This window comes from Bombus impatiens, unplaced genomic scaffold (genome assembly GCF_000188095.3).
Source record: "Bombus impatiens unplaced genomic scaffold, BIMP_2.2 scf_0582, whole genome shotgun sequence".
NCBI classification, from domain to species: domain Eukaryota; kingdom Metazoa; phylum Arthropoda; class Insecta; order Hymenoptera; family Apidae; genus Bombus; species Bombus impatiens.
The window spans coordinates 915,046-930,613 of record NT_177001.1 but is presented as its reverse complement, the minus strand read 5'-3'; the positions used below and the strand labels follow the sequence as shown (position 1 = coordinate 930,613).

General features: G+C 37.3%; 1 long non-coding RNA gene across 1 annotated transcript; it reads left to right on the top strand.

Moving 5' to 3' along the window:
* The first annotated feature begins 8,025 nt into the window (after nt 1-8,025).
* Nucleotides 8,026-13,535, top strand: LOC105681124. Its single transcript, XR_004462221.1, has 7 exons — nt 8,026-8,857; nt 8,959-9,803; nt 10,058-10,134; nt 10,256-10,646; nt 10,785-11,938; nt 11,994-12,299; nt 12,988-13,535. It is a non-coding gene; the product is annotated as an uncharacterized LOC105681124 (long non-coding RNA).
* Nucleotides 13,536-15,568: the final 2,033 nt, after the last annotated feature.

The window sequence follows — 15,568 nt, the reverse complement described above, 5'->3', positions numbered from 1 at the left end:
GGTTGCATTATAATACCGCCGCGGCCCGCTTATTATTTACGAGCGATGGCTGGCTGGCTCCAAGGGGTGGCAATATATCGACACCCCGCGGAGTTTCCTCCTTTGGCTACTGGTTACCATTCATAATGGAGTATAATGGCCCCCTTTCCGTCGTTCCGTGGCCGAGCCACAGGGTCTACAATCCAGGAGTTTAATCCGCAGTCAAAGTGCAACAACCCCCCATCGCCGTGTACTAGCCAGCTTCTGTATATATATATATATATATAATTCTAGCTCTATTTCGCTTTTACTTATGTTCTGTATTTAACCGTAGAGACTGTCGTGGATGAAATTTCAACCTCTCGCGAATTTCTGTTGTGCTGTAATAATACCATTGCAGTGTTAGTTATAATCTAGTAAAATAATAATTTTTATACTTATTGTCTAATATTTAAAAATGGTAAAAAGTTAAAGAGATATTGTTATAAACCACTGCAAAGCAATAATTTTTCTACTTTCAATCCAGCATCTTTGAAATTTAGCAGTGACAGAAGATATAGTGAATACTGTTGATCTCTAAAATAAAAATGGAATATACTGGGGTGGAATTTTATAACATGATATTCTTTGATTATTAGTTCTAGGGGTTAAACTTGTTTATATTTATATTTGTACTGTAATCCTATCAAGAGGAAAAATTTCTTTTATGAATTGTTAATAGTAAAAACTTATTCTTTCTGATGCTTTTCTGAAGAAGACATAATACACTAAAATTAATCATTCATTTAGTTACCAATAGGATTTGCAATTTTAAATCTTGTCATGGGAGTCGAAGAAAAACTAGGCTTGCACGAAGACTTAGAAAAAGATGCTTTTGAAAAGGGAAATTTTGGTGGCAATCGTGTCGCAGTAGCAGGGAAGATATAGTGAAGACTGAATACAGAAAATGATTCGATGCTGGTGATGAAGAGATGTAGTTTTTATTTGAAGCAGAATAGTAATTAGAATAGAATAGAATAGTAATATGATAGGTAGAAATATATCAGGTCCTTTAAAGGTACAACTCATATGAAAATTTCACACAAATCAAAAACAGTATTGTTTAATAGTACCACATTTCCTCTAAACAATCGCCAAAACACTACATTCTTTACGTTCCGTTTCCAGATTTCAACAAACTACAAAATCACTACTATCCACATACATCAGTACAACCACTAGGATATCCAACTATAGGCACCAACACTGTAAATCGAACCTCAGCGTAACAACACAATTAAACAAACAACAAAAAAAAGAAGGAAAAGAAAGAAAAAAAGAGATTGAAAGTAAAAATAGAATATAAACAATATGCCGTTGAAAAATCGAGAAACGAATAATCGTTTCCATTTACCTGCTGCGTTTTTCTAAACGGTAAAGAAAGGTGACGCTCGTGAAATTTCGTTCGATAAAAATTTCAATAGAAAACATAGAAAGTGTGTGTAGGAGAGAGAGAGAGAGAGAGAGAGAGAGAGAGAGAGAGAGAGGGGCCAAAAAATCGGGGGTGGAGCAGAGAACGGGATCGCGCTCAAAATCGAAAATCAATGGAAACATCGATATTTGTCGAATACTTAAAAAGCACGATCCCGCGGAAAAGCGGCGAAACACAAGCGGACGGCCCCGCTGGGATGGCTTTTAAAATTTTTTCGACTTCCATCAATATTTGCTCTGACTTCACTGCCCCTCTCTTCCTACACCCACTGCTGTGTTCACCTCTCCGGCTGGGAACGCCGAGCTTCACCCTCTACCTGTATCGACCGTGTACACGTGTGTGCAGCCACGTATATTTGCTCGTGGCTGGCTCAAGTGCGCGTTTTGGAAGCCAATTCTGAATTGGATCCTTCGAATCCTCGTCACGGATCAGGGAAGAGTGTATAGTGTTGCCGAACGTCGGGTAAATAGACGCTGTATTTGTTTCCTTTTCCTTTTTTTTCGTTCCCTTTTTTACTTGTTTTTCTTACTGATTCTATTTTCTCGTATTTTAGGAATGAGAGAAAGAAAGAGTTGATGAAATTATAGCATTCAAAGTATTGATTGATGCATGAGAAATGCAATATTATGTAAAATAATTACATTGGTACGTGTAAATATTGAAAATGTTGGGTTTTGCAAATAGTGTACAAGTATAATATTCTAATAAGTATGCAATGGAATGTTTCTGGTGCAGTATTTCAATTAATTCGAAGTACAGAGTAATTTGAGGATATGCTTTTGAGGATGTAGATCAATAATGATCCTTTAATATCTAATACATGATACAGAAAATAAAAGATTAAGCACTAAATTACAGTAAGATATCAGTATACATTACTGTTATTTAAAGTAGTTATGTAAAATAGAAGTTCTGGAGTGAAACAAAAATTCATTAAAGGTATCAATGCACTATTCAATAACTTCATCAAATACTACTTAACAAACCCCACCTCTTTTTCTTCAGGGTAGTCACAAAAATTTCTTATATGTTTCAACCACCAATCCTAACATATTATTTATTCCAAGAACATAAATTAGTAAAAAATCAGTAAACATTATCAAACAGAAAAAAAGGAAAGATCTAGATAACATGAATAAATTTTACAGTGAAACCATTCGGAAATCAGAGCTACAAAATGGAGCGCGCCACTACGTTCCAGAAATTCTCGCGAGAATATCGTCGGGAAACGTGGCCGCTTCTTTGTGAACCGCTTCGTCTCTATTTCTATCGATATATATCGAGGTATTTCATTGGGCAATACTTTATTATCTTCCTCGGGTTATGAAGCGGGGTGGTCGGTCGACGAGAACTCGGGATGAAACGGGACACAGAATGGGATGTAGAGGGTTGAAAGAGTAGAGAAGAGAAGGGCAGTGGATGATGGAAAGGGAAAGAAGGAGAGAAACAACGAAAAGAGGGAAGAGAGAGAGGGATAGAAACAGAGTAATAGAGCAGACACCGGAGGCCACGGACACCAGCGTTTGGTGCAAATCGTACTCCTGAGGGGTGTCACGAAACAATTCCCAACTGAATAATATTAGTATCTAACAATGGACGTGCTAAATTGAAATACAGCGAGAGGACTGCGTCGCCCCCCTCTGGCTTCTCCGTATACAGGGTGTTCTGTAACTGGTGGTGTGAGACTCTTAAACGGTTCACGGATCCTTGCTTATATAGCAAATAAAGAATAATTACTTTTGCTGTCACGAATAGAATAAAATTCATCTAAAATCTAAAAATGAATCTATGTAAACGTACATAGCACATATACATAATACATTATCAATTTCTTTTTTTAAGATCAGTTTTATAATCAAGATCTTGATTCTTTTAGGCAGTTGAATTTATAATATTAATAGCAAAATTTTATAATACAAGGCATATGCCAGAAGATACAAATGCCAATAAATTCTTATAAATAAGAATAACAGATACTAGTGATGCATATGTTGCATTGATTCAATTTTAACTAACAATTGTCGCTAACATAATTGTTACTCTTTAATTTTTGTTACGTTTCCACAAAATAACTTATTGTTAGGGAAGCAAACACAAAAGTGGACATTGTGTTAGAGCAAATATTATTATTTAAAATAAAGAAAGAAAAGGAGAATGGTTTCATAAAGGAAGATAACTCCATAGATAGTTGTATTTTAGTAGCAATGAATGAAAATATGCTAAAAACAAAGAAATTTAATTCTTAGTTCATTTTTTTATATAAAATCATTCTATTGCCGATTATGCCACATGTTATGGGACACCCTGTATATCCCTGTCTCTATTTTACTCTCTGTACGAAGACTGCACCTCCCATTGAAAATGTGTGTGCAACGAAATTTCTATTACTCCCTCACGGATTACGTTGCCGCGTCCTCCGGCTAGGATGGCTCTGTACCTTTTTCGTCTACGTGTTGGTTCGAACAGCGCGCATAGTACCATCGCACATAGTTGCAGAGAGAATGGAACGAAACTCGCCGGTAGGGTGAGGAATAGCATGCAAATGAAATATTAATTAAATCTATTAAAATTCTCTGTCTCCGTTCACGACCTCTCCTTTCTCGTCTGTTACCGTTCCACGTTTCTACCATCTTCTGATTCTTCTGCTTTTTTTGGAAGAATCTTTGTTGTCTAAACGAACTCACAACGCTTTGTTTCTTTTATTTTTCTTTTTATTTCCTTTATTTATTCTCCTTTTTAAGAAAGATTTAGCTTCGATTTTTTATCCGACCTTATGGTTATTTATTTTCTTTCCAGGGTACTTTGATGACGTCTTTTTTCTTGTTTAGAGCGGTTTTTAAAGCGTACTTAACTTCGTGTCTAAAGCAGTTTCTGATTAACACTTTCGCACCCGGCCATTTCTCCACTTCGCTAGAACTGAAAGCCGCGCCGAAAGGAGTAAGCCCAAAGCTGGTTCCTGCAGGTTTCTGTCACTAACAGAAGGGTACGAATTATAAAATTTATCTTCCAATATCAACTTTACTTCTTGGGCTTTTTAAACTTTATGTAAAACAGGCTGCTAATAACTTAGGAGATCTTAAAGATTTTGATTGATGAAGAAGAATACTAGATAAGTATTGCAGAAAGATTTGGAAAGAGAGACACTTGTATCGTATTATGCTAGTATATCTAGTATAAAATTATTGATTTGCCAATAGCAAACAACTACATATAGCTCAATTATCTTATATATCTTATATAAGTTGAATTTTGTTTGCTGATAAGAGCAACAATTGTAATTGATTACAATTTTTCATTTTGATTTCAAAGTTAAGAAGCAAAAACTATAATAAATAGAATTCTCGGTATCAGCGCAATGATATGGTATAAGGTAGAATATTATACTGACATAGGTCCTGACATATATGCATAACTTCTAACGGTATGTCACGTAGCATTATACAGTTAAAAAACGACCCAATTAATAGACTAACAATATACATCATCAGAGTAATTGAAAGTTTGCAAGATAAAGAATCGAATCGGCAAAAACTCGCCTTCCACCCTCCGCTATTACTTTCCTCCACCTCCACCCTCGAAGCCGCCCTTTCATCGGTTATACGTGCGCGTATTTCACTGTTCCGGGCCGCGGTGTTTCGGCCGACAAGGCCGCGCCACCATCAAATTCATTCTATCACTCGGGCATATTCCATTAATTACTTTCACTTTGCGTCAATGGCATTTCCATTTCAATGATCGCCGTCGCCCTCGCCTCCACGCGTCGACGCCGTTTCCACTGCCGGCATCCCCTTCCAATGGAATTCGCCATTGAATTACGTTTTGTATTGTAAGTGAAATATAACAGCCGCCTATCTATCTGGAGGCGGAGTCTTATTTCCTTTCAATTATGTATTTTCTTTTTCTTCTTCCATCTCTTCTTTTGTACTTTTGACCTTTTCGCCTTTTTCTTTTGTTTCAGTTTTCAAAAGTAACTTTGTTAAAAAATTTCTTTTCATAATTTCAATAGAATACGAATAAAATGACAATTAATTACAGTTCCTCGTTCCAATAGAGAATTATAAATCAATGGTTGTTAATTAATAAAAGAGAACAGCAGATTGATAAGCGTGTAAACTAAAGTTTACAAAATAAAAGAAAGGTAGAGAAAACACATCTTTTAAGATCCTTACAAAATTCTTATGCTATTTTTCACAAATCTTAATAAGAGATACACTATTCTAGGAAATTGGTAAATCAACATTTTGCTTGAGATATTTTATTTAAAAAATATACACCGAAATAAAATGTTAAAGACAAGAAAAGGATTAATTCAAATTCCAAGGAAAGAGAAGGTGGAGAAACGATTTCTCGTAAGATTTTCTCTAAGCTGTTCTTCGATTCTCGACAAATCTTAATAAAAGGAAGACAACGTATACTCTTGACATACAAAAATTCAGGAGAAGATCCTGACCGCAGTTCATTCAACGAAAAAGAATATTATCCCGTGTATCCCGCGATCTTAGCATCGCATAATGTTGAAGTGTGCAACAATAAAGCGAAGAGAACGTTACAGGTACTTCTTTCACGCAGAAGACGTTGCATTCGTCGACTGCGTGTACTCGTCGAGATCTTCGAGGAACGAGGACGAGAGTCGTGGTTCGTCGAACGATGTTCAAAAGGAGAATAGGGTCAACACGGTGTAGAACCGATTTGCCTGTTCGACTGTTACCGAAGGAAAAAGAGAAAACGTGGACGATTGGATGGACGAAGACGAGGAAAAAGAGACAGGGGAGGTTGGAAGCGAAGCCGATGGAGCGGACGATCCTTGTTATTGTAGCCATAATGGATGGGCAAACAGGAGGACACGAGATCGAAACCGTGGCAGGTAAAACGTAGCTCATGGTCTCGTTGTACCTGCGTAAAAGCCGTGTCACGAGTCAAACATTACATAAGAATCCGATTTAACGCGTTATACGAGGTGAGCGACCATCCTATAAGATCAATAAGACGAATCTTTCAGCGAATTATAAAATCTTTCTTTTGGGGGGAATTTATAATTAATTTATTTTTTATGTTTGCTTTTTTCTACTTACTAAATTGAAAATCTTGAGCAAAAAGTTGTTCATTCAATTTCGTAGAATTGATGATTGTTTCTTTTCTCTCTCTCTCCTTCATTTTCGCTTAAATTGAGGGCTTTGTGTCATTGGAGTGCGCTATTAGTTGTGTGGTAAACGTTTATTCAGATTGTTGGATGTTGAACCTTCTGTTAGTTCTATGTAAATACAGAGATCTTTCTGGAAGTTGTCTTTCAAAGCATTATTCATTACTATGTCTACTTTCTATTTCAAAGTCTAAATACATGGAGCCTGACTTGGTAATTAAGAAAAGTATACACTGATTATCTCTATGCAACATACAGAGTGTTTCATAATACAGGCAACATTTACTTGTACTTATTTGTAATTAAAATAATTTGAAATTTTATTCGTGTGTAGTAAAACCTCAATCTTGGTGGATTTTAATTTTAAAAATTAAGAAAACGCAAATACTCAGATGCATCTATGCATTTCCAAACTTACGCTAAGATAACCTCTCTTGGTCATTCTAAATTACTCTTCTACATTTTCTACGCCTATTTCTGTTACACCTTCTATACTCCATATAAGTATTAAAAAAAGAACTATAGATATAATTCTCTGTTTTATAGTGGCGATGCAACCTCGTTCCAATATCATGTCGATCTCGAGACACGTACTCCTGATCCATTGTCCTTTTTACAGGCCACGTGATCTCGAATTCGTCCGGAATAGTTTCGCGGTGACAATGAGCATACCTACTCCTTCTATCCTCTCCCTACTTCGCGATCCAGCTTTCTTCCAGGGGCAACGGATATTGAATACCGTTTCCACATGCCCACCACGTAGCCAGATCGCGAGGATCACGATTCTATCACCCCCTTATCGCGGTGACCTTAACGCAACGCGGGTTTTCAGGCCACCGATCTCCCTTCCTCTTTCCCCTTGCCTCAATTTCTCTCATCGAAGATCGTCCATTATTCGACGATATTAAAATTGTCTTCTATAATCGAGCTGCGGCTTGAATAATTTCCGGGACAGAACGTTTCCAGGTATTGGAGTGCCTTCGACCTAGTATTTTAATGCAGAGGGATTATGATGCTTTCATGAATCCTCGGTATGATGATCTTTTTGTTTCTTTATTTTGTTTCGCTTTTTCTTTTTTAGGTTATGATTGCTTGATGATGATAATTTTTGAAGTTAGGATATGAGGAATGCTAAAATAGAGTTTTAAATGAATTTCATATTAATATGGACAGATAAAGTACAATTTAGTAAGTGTGAATTTCTATGCATTTGTAGGAAATTTCAAAGTGCAAAATTGCACAGAATGCATGTAATTCTGAAGAAATCTCTATAACGTTTGGTAAGTGATACAATTTTCTATCGAGGCTCTACTTTCTTAATTATATTCTCAAAAATATAAATTTGCATAAAAATCCGTAATCTAGTTATTACAATGTATAACGAAACAATTAGTTGATGATTAAAATACATTTAAACGGAAAACCAAAGATTGAGAAGCTAAAGATATTAAGTCTTAGGATATTAATAATCTAACCATGATCAAGATTTTCAATTTCTCTAATTTTTCCAGACCGATTGCAATCTTGAGAAACATTTCAAAACCAGCTGAGTGTAAATGCAAGTGTCTTAAGTATTTTGGAATCTCCTTGAAAATATTCGGGCCCAATTGTATGGCATTGAAAGGCATTCTGACGCGGGGGCAACGTATATTAATCCGGGATTACTTTCAAACGTGCGACTAATTTAATTTTTCGTCTCCCCTCCTCGCGATCTCTTTCGTGACCCTTCAGCCTGTTGTCAATTGCAGGTCGACACCTTTGCCCCGTCGCGTGCGCCTAATCGCTTTAGAATTAACTGCACCCCTGCGTGCTTTTGTGGGGACCTTCGATATCTTGGGGACGAGGATTCACTGAACGGGACTCGCTCCCGGTTTCCTTTTAATTTGACGACCAAACGCATGGCTTGACACGCAACAGTGTCTCTAAACCTTATTTGAAATTCTAAAGTACAAATTGAGATGCGATCTCACGACCAGTTCCAATTTGTTACCAGCATAGATCTAGGAAAAGATACAATATATTTGCATTACCTAAGTACATGCAATATATTGACTATTTTATTCATTCGTTGATTATTATTAAGAATTATAAAATTACTTTTTTAGAGGTAAACAAAATAAGCATTGCTATATACATGTAAAGCTTTAAAAGTTACTAGTACTAATAGTAACTGCTTTTGCACAGGAGGAGCAGGTTAAGTAATAAAATAAGATGAACTTTATAAATCATTTCCACAAACTGTAAATCATCTGATTATTCTACTTAAGGTAAATTTATCACTTCATTGATATTATTAGTAGTATACGTTAGTTATATATATATATAAGAAGGTCTAGAAAACATTGCATGATTTTGTTTCTTTTTGTAGCCAAGATACCAAACAACAGAATGAAAGATCTAAAATAGAATTGCCAATAAACTGTGAAATATATTAAGGATACCTTAGTTCAAGAGAAATCTAAAAACGCGAATAAATACAAGAAAATTGATAACGTCGATGATCATGTAAATGTTAACCCAAAGCTAACATAACCTAACATTCGCAAATGCCATACAGGTGAACAGGAATGTGAGAAACGGCGAAAAAGCGGCAGATAGGCATCGCGGCCAAGTCGAAAATTGTGACGTTGCTCGGCATTTGGTACAATTTTTTCCATGAAGTTAATGTTAATCAGTGGCGGACGTGACGTGGATGGAGGGTGCTCGACTGGATTTCATGTCGGCCGCTGCCAGGCTTGTACAGCCTGTATGCCATAAACGTGCTGCCATAAGTACTTTGGCAATATACATCCCGGCATCGGGACTCATCCATTACAACAGGCTAGCGCGTGATCGTGCAACCACTCGTGGAGCACCGGCGCGCAACGCAGAATCATTTTGTACCGTTCATTTCGGAACGACAATCCACACCACCAGCGAGACTTTCCCATATTTTCGCCCGATTCTTTTTCCGAAACGGACCCGCGAAAAATGACGTTTTATTGCCGCTATGAAACACACACACGAAGGCCGAAGTGCTGTTCGAGTGGGCACCGAATTTTCGACGGTCCATGACGATCCTCGAGGGCAGAGCTTTGCCGTTGCCATTGTTGCATGTTTTCAAAGTTCATTCGCCTGTTGATTGACAAATTTTTGACTTGGTGGAGCGGCAGAGATCGAACGATCACTGTTGCGTGATACATGCTGGTTATCTTCGAAGAAGAAATTTTTCAAGTTCGTAGTTGATTTTATAACTAAATGTTGAAGAGTTAGGAAGAAATTGAAAATTTGTATCAATCTTTTATGGATTCGTTAAGAGAGTATATGCAATAAAAGGAAGAAGAAAATTTGAATTCGATAAATATATTACTTGTAAAAAATACTGCCTCAACGTCAATTTCGAAATCAACTTTTGTTATCTACATTTGCAATTCATCTAATGTTTTGATTCGCTTATTTATATTTGTTTTTGTTTATTTTTGTTTCAGGTTTGTTTATATAGTGGATTACCTTATATACACTATAAATTTATATATATAATTATACATAATTGATTATAATCATGGTGAGTTGGTGATTGTCAAATTTATATCTTTCATAAGGTAGTATGCAACCGCGTTCCAGGCATTCTCGCGATATATTGAGTTTTTTCTTATTATCTATCCATCCATCATTGTCTAGTACAGTAGAAGGATAACGATATATCCTCTAGAGTAGGCGATCTTTGTTCGTAACGATTCTACAGGCAACAAGAGATCGTTGCACAATGAGACCCGCATAAGAGGTATTAGGAGTACGCGTGTACGCATCGCTATACACAACCAGTGGTTTTCAACATGATATACGTAAACTCAGGATTAACTCCTTTATCCTTTACCAATTCCATAATACCACTTCAACGATCTACTGGGCAAATGAAAAAATAACGAAACAACTAACTCGGTAACTTCTGATAAACGGAAGCGTTATATCTTTTAAACTGATGAAATCATCAACAGATCTCTGAATATCGACAACATTTAGAAAATATATTCTAAACGAAGAATGCTGCATTATGGAAGGACAATCTATGCAATTGTAAGCTTTGATACATTCCTTACCAACCTACGTCTAAATGTATTAACTGATTACTATACCGCTGTTCGTTAGAATTATATCACATTACTAAATTAATAGAATGTATAATTTTGTAAATTACATTCTGCTTATTTTTAGTGTTTTTGGAACGTAATCAGGGTTACATATGTACTAATTTAATATTACAATTCGACTACTTAACGCCACGACATATGAGAAGGATAATGACATTTAAATTGCAACGATTAGGAAGTTCCCCTGGATGGCGCGTGAAGGACGATGAAGGAAGGCGTGCCATTAAAAGACGGACGGCCATTAACATCCGCAAAACGCTGTCAATTGACCGTCCACAAAACAACTCTTTAACCTTTTCTTCGTGGACACCCCTCCCCGAGCTGTTCCCTTATACCGGTGCTCCACGATTCAAAAATCGCGTGCGTTCTTTCACGCACGCTTTACTCATGGGGGTCCCCAAGCAAAATGCACACGCGCGTTCCACATCTCGTCTAACTCCGGTCTCTTCCATTCATTCGCGTTATGTATAGTGTACAGTGCCATGTAAGTATAATAAATAAGAACGCTTGAGGACCCATTGTGCCGATTGTTTTCGATGGCCTCGTCGAAAACGACGAGGCCTGTCGGCAGGGTGCACGCCACGGGGCACATACACATACACGCATGTACTGACAAGTATACCTATATACATACAAGCGTGCATGCGTATATACGTGCACGATTTTTCTTTCTGTTTCTTCCTGTCTCTTTTCCTTCCTAACGATTTCCTTGTTCAGGTCTTTTCTACATACTTGTACTCTTACACGGTCCAATCTTTTTCCTTTCTTTTCTACCTTCTTCCTTGCCCATATCCGCGAAAGTCTCTTAAATACTCCTTCATTGCTGTAAGGAGAAAACAAGAACTCAGCAGGAACCCTGAATGCAACCACGAAAGCTGGATACTCGGTCACAGTAATACGACGTGTACGTGCTCACTGGCCGTGCTCGAGTACGTACTTGCAGCCTTTTCCTAGCTTGGTTTAAGACGGTATTTCGAAGCGGACCACGAGCTTCCAGTCCATCAAGCAACTGATCCTGCCGCTATGTGATTCCGTATAATGCTCCTTCCTAAGTGTTCCTTCGTCGATCCTTTTCCATCGATCCTCCGAATGCATGTATCGATCAGCTAAAGATAAAAAACGCTCGGGCGACTTCGTGGACCTAGATACGTATTGTACTACATAAAGAATGCAATCGACCAGTGAAAAACGAGGAGAAAAGGTGTAAAGCAAAAAAAGGTAGTAAATCAATTGCCATTTTAATAGATTCTACTTCGTTGCTTTAAAATTACAGGCATTTGTCAAAACCATCGTCAGATTTGCCTTAAAATAAGAAGGAAAAAAACCAACAGGATGCAATGAAACTGAACAAACGGATGGAAGTTTAAAGCATATAAGAGTACTAAGGAGACAGAAAAAGCGAAGGAGGATCAGGTACTTCTGCAACGGCTGCTGCGTCGAATAGAAGTAATATTAACATAAGGCGACGATAAAGAACAAGCGAGCAAGGGCGAAAGAAAGACTATATATAATTTAACGACGCTAAGCAAGGGAGGACGGTCATTTTTTTCTTGCGCAGCGTGGCCGTAGCACGATATGGGTGGGTTCGTTTTCCAACCGTAGCTTGTGTGTGCACCCCACTTACCACCGCATTTTCGCGCATTAGCCTGCGATAGCTACGTAGGAAAATATAAGGCGTATATAGGCAACCTTGGGTACCTACTCGTGTCACCCATTTCGGGCATTACGATCCCATTTCTGTGGCTATTATTATCCGGACTCAGATCTTAAATGCGTCTGCCGGATATTGCCTCTTCGGCCGTGCCGATAAAAATTTCCATGCAAATTATCGCAAGTTACGCCCACTAACTTTTCTCTGTCTCTTTCTTCTCGTTCATTGCTTGCTTGATTTGTACCTTAACCGTCTAAGCTGTCTTCTTCTTTTTCTCTCTGTCATCTTTAGAATTTGATTCTAATTTTACGCCGATAGAGATGAGCTGTGCATTTAGCGAAAGAGAATGTTGAGTGAAATCGAATATTTTTTATATATATTCTTGCATATTATATATTGCCAAACTTTCTAATTCATGTAGATTTAGGGACATTTAGAATATTTTAACTTAACATGAATAATCATTGTATACTTACCATCTTGATTAGTACAACATTTTGTTGGATATTTCCTTCCATTTATAATACCAATAGAAATATTTAGGTATTCTATTTTTCACAACTTACCCTGTACATACTCAAGTAGTTATATATTAATACATGATTTATATGCTTAGGTATGTATGTGTATAAATTGAGTAACCAGAAAAGTATATATACATGAAGAAACTGAGTTTCGAAAGAGAGGAATATAACTTGGAACAAAGAACGGATAGAGAATCTTCTTTCGTATAACTTTTTAATTAACCAAACAATGCTCGTTAGCCGAGATTATGATGATAATCTGTTGTGTACCACACTTCACCTCGTTACTCTGTTATTCATCGGGTATAGAAGGAAGAATACAACATGCGGAAACAGCTAGCGGCCAATCAGTTAAGTCGAGCATTGTTTCGAACAAACGCGCGAGAGCAGAGGGTAGCCCCTAATCCTTGCGGCCTATCGAAAATCCATGATCGAAATATATCTACTCTGTCAAACGCATGCGTACCTAGATCGGTACCCTTTCGTCCGACAAGGATTTTTACGGCTTTCAATCCTGTCAGAATGAAGGACGTGTCGCCTCTGGATTTGCCATCGAAATCTTTGTTATGTACTTTGCCATAAATCAGGATGCGCTTCAATCGATGCGTTATGATCCGATCAAATTGCAGAATATATTAAATCAACGCAGACGATATTTCCTCGACGTTTTTTCCATTCTCGCTCTTCTTACTTAAATCTAAACTAAAACTCATTATTTTTTAGTCAATTACATTTGAATTAATTTTCTCATCTTTTTCCTCGTATCTCATTTTCATTAAGATTAACTTTAAAATTTATCGATTCGACGACTAGAAATCACAGTTGTCCCCTCTTCCATTTCACCAATGAAAGAAAAGAACCAATATTTTTATCTAGTAAAGTATATAAGTGAAGATTTCAAGAGAAGAACATAATAAGTATATACTTTTGTGGATCTTTTTATTTCAACATCACCTCATGATTAAACAGAATAATTTTAATATGAGATCATTGAAAATGAAAACAGCCTGCTAAGTTCAGAGATATAAGTCTTAAAAATAGTTAGTAAGCTGACAAAATTTTATTTAAAACAAAGGTACAATTATCAAGACAAGCAATACATACTTTAATATTAAGAGAAGCAATTTGAAAATCTTAAGAGAATGGAATAACTCGTGTATGAATAACTCCAGAATCAAATAAACGAGTAACTTTGGATTGCAGGATTGATCGACGACATACTAAATTTTGAAACAGCTTTTCTGTAAAAAATAAAAAATGTAATTTATCATATTCTTCTTCTATACTCTTTAAATATAAAGATAGCAATGAAAAGACCGAGCCGAAAAGAAATTAATGGTAAAAGGGCTCGATGTTACGTCTCCGTATTTCATGGATGAGTTTTCACTGTGGTTTCCCAGCCCCTTGTCTAGCTGTGGGTTACGCGGCGACATTGATGGGAGAACTATCGTCCACGGCCGGTAACGTAGGATTACCATGGCCAATAATTTCGCGGGGTCGAATTTGTTTGATATACTATATCCATTGTGTGATCCATAGAAAGAGGCTTCCCACTCTCTATTGTGGCCAGGACGGTCGAGGGGTGGAGCTAAACAGAGACGGGAACACCGGGATAGAGAAGGGAGCGAAAGAGAGAGGTCGAACGACAGAAACGCAAAAGGGTGGCTTCGCTCAGACTCACAAGTGGCAGCTTTTAATCTCTTCCAGGGATAACTCAACTCGAGCCTGAATTGTACCTCGTTACCAGCGGTTTAATTGCTTGTTAATGGATAATCGAAGTGTTTTACAGCTCACCCCCGAGTATACTGACCATCGCTCTGTGGTTAAATGTTCCACCTTGCTGGTGTTTTGTAACTTCAACGCCAGTGGAATGAAAGGTTCGCCGAGAATTTAATTAACTTATCCGACGATCAGTTACGAAAATCATAGTATTGTTACAAAAAAGTCGAATGAAAGTTTTTCTGGAAATATTAACCAATAAACAATTACGACACAGGTACTTCTTGTTTACACATATACTGTTATGTACTCTTGCTTTATACAAATATCAAGAATCATAACTTTTATGGCTCAAATTGAAGAAGTTAGAGTACAAGAATTCATATCATAATTTAGATGGTTTTGGTCAGAAATAACCATCATAAATGATTAAAGCTTCTTGGTTACCGATAATCGTTATCGATTATGGAATCCTTTTTGAAAAGGAATGATGGCTATTGAAAACATTAACATAATGAAAGACACAAAGCTATAGATATAGTGGTAAGTATAATAAGTAGAACAGTCTGCTGTAAATAATAGAAGAGACACAAGATGGGAGGTAACGGTGCTAATTGACCGATCAATCTTCATTAGAAAACGGCTTAATTACAGTACAAGCTCTCTCTCTTAGGAACTCCTCTCCGTCGTGGCCATCGTTTCCTTCACCTCCTTTCTTCCGGTACCCTGGAAAGTTTAATAATTCCGAAACCTTGGCGAGATATAAATCACAGAGGCACGACTCCTTTCGATTGCGTCCTCCTTTTCCCTTCGTCTTTCTCTCCGCCATGGCCATAATTCGAAAAACTTTCCAAGGAACAAAAGTGAGGACTTTTGTTCCAAGTTTTAGTTCTTCGTCTCACTCCTCTCGTTCGCGAGGGCGCTGTTTGCGGAGCGACGCGACGCCCCGACAGT